We start from the raw sequence: 7,400 nt of genomic DNA on the forward strand, positions 1-7,400 counted from the left end.
ATAACAGAAAGAAAAGCAGTTGGACCAGTTCATGAATGATCTGCAGTCTGTTTGTGCGTCACTGAAGCTGTGCTAAATATTTCCTGACATTTCCTGGTTAAATCAGATGAACTTTGTGGTGATTTCTGGAAACCAGGTTCGACGTTTCTCCGTGGATTTAAAGGAACAAATAGAAGTAAAGGGATACTAAAAAACTAATAAATATCTACAGAGCTCTGTCAGCTCATACAAGTTATGAGACGTGGATTTACAGGTGAGTGTGAATGCTGTCGAATATATGAAACTGAACTGTGTTTCCTGATACAGATAACCATTTTGCATAGTTCTGATTTAAGTTACAAAATATATATAAATCACAAATTATATTACAGAATTTGAGTGAAAAGTTAAAGTCCGTGTCACTCTTTCGGTTTGATTTGAGAATGTTATAAAGATCCTCTTTTTTCTTTATTAAACAAGAAAATCTAAATCTTTATGGGAGTTCAAATAATCAATAATGACTCATTTGCATACACTTTAATTATATCTAAAGCAATAAATGGTGACCTGTAAATATGTTTTTCAAAATTTTACTTATTTTATATGTTTATATTTTTAATGTTTTTTTTGGGTTGCTTTTCATTATCGGTTGTTATTGTTTAATAACTAACAAATAAAACTAATAACAAACACAAAAGTGTCAAAAATGTGGTCTTAAACTTTTGGACTCGACTATATTTCTGTATACATCTGATTACTCTGTTTGTTCAGTCAGAATTACATCAAATTAATAATATTTTATATCTTCTGCAGCTCTTGTGGATTCAGTCTCCTCTGAAAGTTGAGAAATGACAAGAAAACCATCAGAAACAGCAGCAGAAAATGAGACTGAAAAGAAAGAAATGCAGAGCAAGAAAGCTGCGCTGAGAAATGAAGTCAAATCTGCACAACAGGAAAAACCAACAACGGGAGGAAAAGAAAATGCCTGTGGATTCAGAGAACATCTAACAGTGCACAAGACAGACAGCAATAAAGAATTTCCACCAAACTGTGAGAAAACACACACACACACACACACACACACACACACACACACACGTGTTTAATGATAATAAGAGTCGAGATACAGGCTCTAAGATTGTTTTCATTGTTTCTTCCAGTCTCTCTTGATCAAGAACGATTAAGACCTGCGTGTCATTCAGAAACGACGGAGAAACTCAAAGAAGAGGTGAGAAAATCCCAACTCATACTGTACAAACAGGAATAAATCTGTGTAAATCACCAAATAAATCCTGACGTGTGTTTTCTTTTTAGAAAGCTGCAGTTGATCCAACCGAGAGAACGCTCTTCAGATCACGTTCAGTCAATGATTCAGATTTTATTTTATTTTTTACCTGAAACACATCTGATTATACACGGTCATAAACTAGGTTAAGTGTCTTGTTCAAATGCAGAATGATGAAACTAAAGATTGAATGAATCTTACTGAAAGATTGTGTGTAAAGCTCATGTAAGTGTCAGTGTCTAAACCTGAACAAGTGTCTGTGTTTTACTCTTTCTGCCCATGGTAGACTTTATTGCAATACTTCTGTTTATTGCTGATGTTGGTTTTACACTGCAGCAGTGTGCAATACATGTGTCTTTTAGTCTGTCACACAGAAATGTGTAAAACTAAGATGCATGATACTTAATTGTTTATATTTTAAAATGAGCATACGGTGGTTTTGTAACATCTCCAGCAGTGTGTTCCAGCTAATATGTATTTTATAAAAGTATAATTAAACTTTTGCTATACTTTCATAAGCTTTGCATTGTATTGGATGTTCTTGCTGGTCTATAGAATATAATCAACCAATGAAAAATTTTCAAGCACTGTCATAAAATAAGCAAAGATAAGAACATGGAAATAAGACTTGATTTTCACGTTCAACCACTAGATGGCAGAAATTAATTTCAGAGCAATGTGTTAAAGGGTTAAATGTTCTATATTATGAAGCACAACCTAAGAAAAACCCAAAAAACCTTGACTTGCGGTATATTTTGCTAGTTTGCAGAAAACACAGCATGCTGCAGCCAGAAATATTATGATGTAATTGTCAAGGCTTTTATTGATGTTTAATCAAACATGAACTTCCCTATAACCTAGGCTATGCTAATTAACGAGTCAGCCAGGCCCCTCCCACCCCAGGTTCAATGTGTCCCCCCTCCATCTCCAAAATGCAATTAATTTTAACAAATTAATTTACACATATTCATCATATCATATCAGAAAAGGCTGTATCATATAGTTACTTAACAAGTTTGTGAATATTTTGAATAAAAAAGTAAAATCTAAATAAAAGTCATACATCTGTCATACAGCGCTATTGTGCATGCATGATGCGTAGCTATAGAAATAATAAATTATTTTCAGGTATAAATGATTTTAATATTTAATATAGCTTTTTTCATGTACTCTTGGGGGCCCCCTGGTGGCAGAGAAAGCATAAAGAGAGAGCTCACAGAGTAGAAAGAGAAATGGTTCAGAAGGCCTCTGTGCAAGCTTTTATATGTTTGCTCCTCCCCTGCAAACCACAAGAATTAGGTTTTCTCCTCCCCCATGCACGAGAAATATCAAAGTTCTCGCAAGAATTATGCTTTCTCCTCCCCCATGCACGAGAAATATTAAAGTTCCCGCAAGAATTATGCTTTCTCCTCCCTCATGCACGAGAAATATTAAAGTTCTCGCAAGAATTATGCTTTCTCCTCCCTCATGGCACGAGAAATATCAAAGTTCTCGTGAGATTTAGGATTCCTCCTTCCCCCATGTCATGTGAACTATCAGTGTTCTCGCAATATTTCAGCTAGGGTTAGATCCCTGAAACAAGGGGAAGTTTTTTTTTATATTATACTGATTACATCAAATTCTAGTGAATATTATGAAATGATAGCATGTTATTGTGAGCTCAGTGTTAAACAGTTGAGTTTTACCGTTTTTGAATCCGTTCAGCTGATCTGGCGGTAGCACTTAGCTTAGCTTAGCATAGATCATTGAATCTGATTAGACCGTTAGCATCTCGCTCACTGCGCCTTCTAAGATTAAAGTGTTACCGGCTGAATGGATTCAAAAACGGTAAAACTCTAGTGGAGTGTTCCTTTAAGACTTTGAACATTAAAGTGCAAATTAACAATTGACCACTCTTGTGGGTTTGCTACTGTTACAATTTAAAATCAGAGAAGGGTAAAAACATAACAGGCAGACATTAGTATGATGCAAACAACACAGCTACAACAAATAAAATCAATACCGGGTGTGTGAATAATCAAGCATTGACAATAATTAATCAAACTTGCGGCCCTGAGAAGGGTTTAAAACAATAATGCATGGTTTAAACCGGGGAGTTAGTTTTGAGTTTTGACACTTGCAGTTAATGTACGCAAGGGTAACCTCGTATATATATATATATATGTGTAAATCAAGAACATTTTGCAAAGAGACATGCAAAGAAAGAGAGAAAGAAAAACCAAGCTCCAGGTAAAAATTTGAAACATTCCTCTGAAGCAAACAAATCTGTTTACTGCTCTGGAATATACCTGCGTGTCCAACACTGAATGAAGTCCACATCACCTGCTCCAACATGTTCCTTCCTGGGAGAAGAAGCAGAAAGAGACTAAATGTTCCTGTGTTATATGAGAAAACATTTAGAAAGGTGAATCACACCCAGTGTCCATGAAGACATACGAAACGTGTGTGTGTGTGTGTGTGTGTATGTGTTGCATGTCACACTAGTTTTATTTTATATTAATATATTGATGTATTTATGTACAGCGGAGAACAGAATTAAAGAACAACCTTCAATTTCCTAAATTTCAAGGTCACTGGTTAACATATAACACATTTGAATAAATGCAACCAGGAACATAATTTACAATTTCTTTTTCAAAAATTACTATATATATAATGATAAAATTTTGCTTCACTGTTTACAACTGTGCAGAAAAAGGTTTGATTTCCATGCAATGCATGAACTATAAAAATATAAAGCTTACAATGCAACGTAAATGCATGCATAACATAAGCAGACTGAACATAGTATTTCCGATGACAATTGCAGTTATTCAAAGAATTCAGAAAACATCAAGTCAAGTTCAAACTCGCTGCATGACGTCAGATCTGGAGTAAACATAGAAAGGTAAGCCAGGGACACTCAGACTGATGCCAGAAAGGCAGGGTTTTATGTGTTTTGTAATGTATAAGTGTGCATTCATACATCTTGTATGTTTATTATGTGTAGTTCTTCTGAACTGAAGTTCTGAAGGAAACGTGAAGCGTAACTCAGAAAGATGAGCGGAGTAAAGACTGTGAGAAATAGAGTAGAGACAGAAAGTGATGAAACTAATTGGAATAGCAGAGAAAAGTGTACGGCGCTCACCAGGAGAAACAGTATGAATGGACCGAGACCCTGTCGTGAGTATTATCATCTTCAAGCTGTGTTCCTTTCTTTTATAAACACAGATCAGACAGAGAGTTTTATATTAATGCATTAAACAAGCTGCACATGAACAGATTTAGTTTGTTTTATTTCCAGTGGCTCATGATGATGCAGACAGACCTGTGAAGTGTCATGATTTATCAGAGAAGATCAAATATGAGGTGAGATCTTCACCAAAGAGAACAGAAGAGAAAAACAATTATGATAATATAATCCTTTCTACTAGAAGTATTTTGAAATAATGATAAAAGAGCGTCGCTGAACAGTTTTAATCTATTTTTTCTCTCTCTCTTTATCGATTAGAGCACATTAAAAAGCTCCTGGACCCGTCCTCCTGACAGCATCTCTATCAGCAAAACCAAAATGCCTTCATGAATCTGAAATTCGACTGCATTCAAAACTGCTTTAAATAATAATAATAATAATAATAACTGTTATTATTGGATAATAACAGTACAAATGTTCAATAATGGTTATCTTTGTAAAATCAAAGAAAGCAGTCAGTTACATGATAGCTAAATTAATGTACAGTATTAAAACTTAACTTTTGTAAAACTGTGTGCTGCTTTACTTTCATTTGATCATTAATACATTAATATCACACATTTAGCATTGTTCAGTTTTCTGTAGTCAAACACACCATCCAGATATGATAAAAATCAATATTAAAAAAATATATATATATTTGATAATGTAAAGATAGAAAAGCTCAGATGATTGTGTTGATTTTACTGAACTATGACTGAATCAGCTTCAAAATAAGAAACATACTCAAGGCAATAAAATCAATAACGATTTCTCCATTTAATCAATAGAAAAAGTTAAAAGATGACATCATAAGTTCCTTCTCTCTTGTGTTTTGAGGAAGCTGGCTTTAAGAAATGTAGACCATAAGCTTAAATCATTTTAATGTTAGTTACTGTACCTTAAACACAAGACTTTTGTAAAACAAAAAAGATTCATGCACTAAAGTGTAATGCTTACATGCACATCAGATCTAAAAGAGTGATGCAAAAGAATAAGCAAATATCCTGATTAATAAATAAAACTACAATGCAATAACTATTACTTTTTCAAAACAAAACGCTTCTATGAAAGCTTGTTTCCGCCACTGAATAATAATAAAGGAAAACATAATTAGACTTATTTTCTCAAGCTTTATTAGCTTGCAAAAAACTCATTATCAGAGATTGATAAAATATTTTTTATCCATCCTACAGTCCGTTGATCATGTATTTTTATGTAATATATGTTCATATAAGGCTATTATTATTTTTATCATTACCGAATTTTTGTATTTTCATACATCATGATGAGGAAAAAAACATAAATAGCACTGGACTATAAATCACATTTATTTAGGACCAAGAGAAAACATTACCCTCTGGCGGCTGGAGACGGTAATGTTTTCTTTTGGTTCATGTCAAATTAATTTAGATTAAATAAATCACACCTGACTATAAGTCGCAGGACCAGCCGAACTATGAAAAAAAGTGCGACTTATAGTCCGGAAAATACTGTATATATATCTGCATATTGCTGGTGGTTGAGGAGAGACCCTCCACATGATTGTACAGCGCTTTGGGTGGACAACAATACACAATAAAGCACTATATAAATGCATCATTCATTTATTCATTCATTCATATAGGCTAGCCGTATATAATTTATATTAATATTAATTAGGGCGATATTTTTATATTTATTGTTATGCTCATTTTCCCCTTTCAATTCGTGTATTGCTTACCTAATTAACGTTCTGTGATAAATGTTTTCATTTATAAATGAAACTAGCGAATTATTAATTTATAATTCTACTATTTATTATTATTGGGTTAGGATATTTATATAGTTATTGTTAAATTCAACATCTAAAGTGCACTTCCAGTAAAAATTCCTGTCACATAGCATAATCAAAGCTTATAAGTTACAGTATAAGTTATAATTTACAAAACTGTTCAGGGCTGCGTTTTCCTCCGAACTAATGTAAACAAAGAACGAGTTAAGAGATTTTAAACACTTGCAGTTAACCAAATGAAACAATACACATTTAAATGCTATAAAAGTGTGCACATCGAGAGAAATAAACAGCAGATGTTTATGTTAATAACTTCTTTAACTTGAGAAAACGCTGCTAATACACGTTGTCATAACGTTCACCTTGGAGATTGAAAATGTTTCTTTTTTGAGACCCCAGGAGCCCAAATTCAGACCCAGAACAATAAAACCCACATAAGAGGTGGGAGTTCAAAGGAGGAATCTTTATATTACCAAACTGCAGGGAGAGGAAGAGTAGATATAAGTCATGATCTGCAAGATTAACCACAATCTGATGTGATCGGACCACCTCAGAGAAAACCAGTGTTGAGCAGCTGCAAGAGCTTTTGAAGCACAGCAGCTGTGGTCAAAGAGTTCTCGTGTGTTCTGATTGGTGGATGATGATGACGAGTATATAAAGACTAGAGCAATCAAATAGTGAGTGATCTGCTCACCTGGTAATGTTTGTGGATGTTTCGACGTGGACAGCAGTTCAGAATGGAAATATTGATATTTTATTTGTTAAGAACATACTTTTCGTACCTTAAAATCAGTAAATGTTATGAAATTAGAGAACTAAGCCAATAGAAGCTCTGGCGGTGTCATTTGATTTGGGATGGGAAGATTGTGATTCATTTGAGTCAGTTCGGGAGTTCAGAGCGTGATTCATTTGATTCAGTTCGGGAGGTCAAAGTGGGTTCGCGAATCATTTGAATCAGTTCGCGAGTTCGTAGCGGGATCGCGAATCATTTCAGTTCGGGGATCGCGAATCATTTGAGTCAGTTCGGGAGTTCAAAGCGGTTTCGCGAATCATTTGAGTCAGTTCGCGAGTTCGTAGCGGGATCGCGAATCATTTGAGTCAGTTCGGGGATCGCGAATCATTTGAGTCAGTTCGCGAGTTCGTAGCGGGAT

Source organism: Carassius gibelio, chromosome A21, assembly GCF_023724105.1.
Source record: "Carassius gibelio isolate Cgi1373 ecotype wild population from Czech Republic chromosome A21, carGib1.2-hapl.c, whole genome shotgun sequence".
NCBI classification, from domain to species: domain Eukaryota; kingdom Metazoa; phylum Chordata; class Actinopteri; order Cypriniformes; family Cyprinidae; genus Carassius; species Carassius gibelio.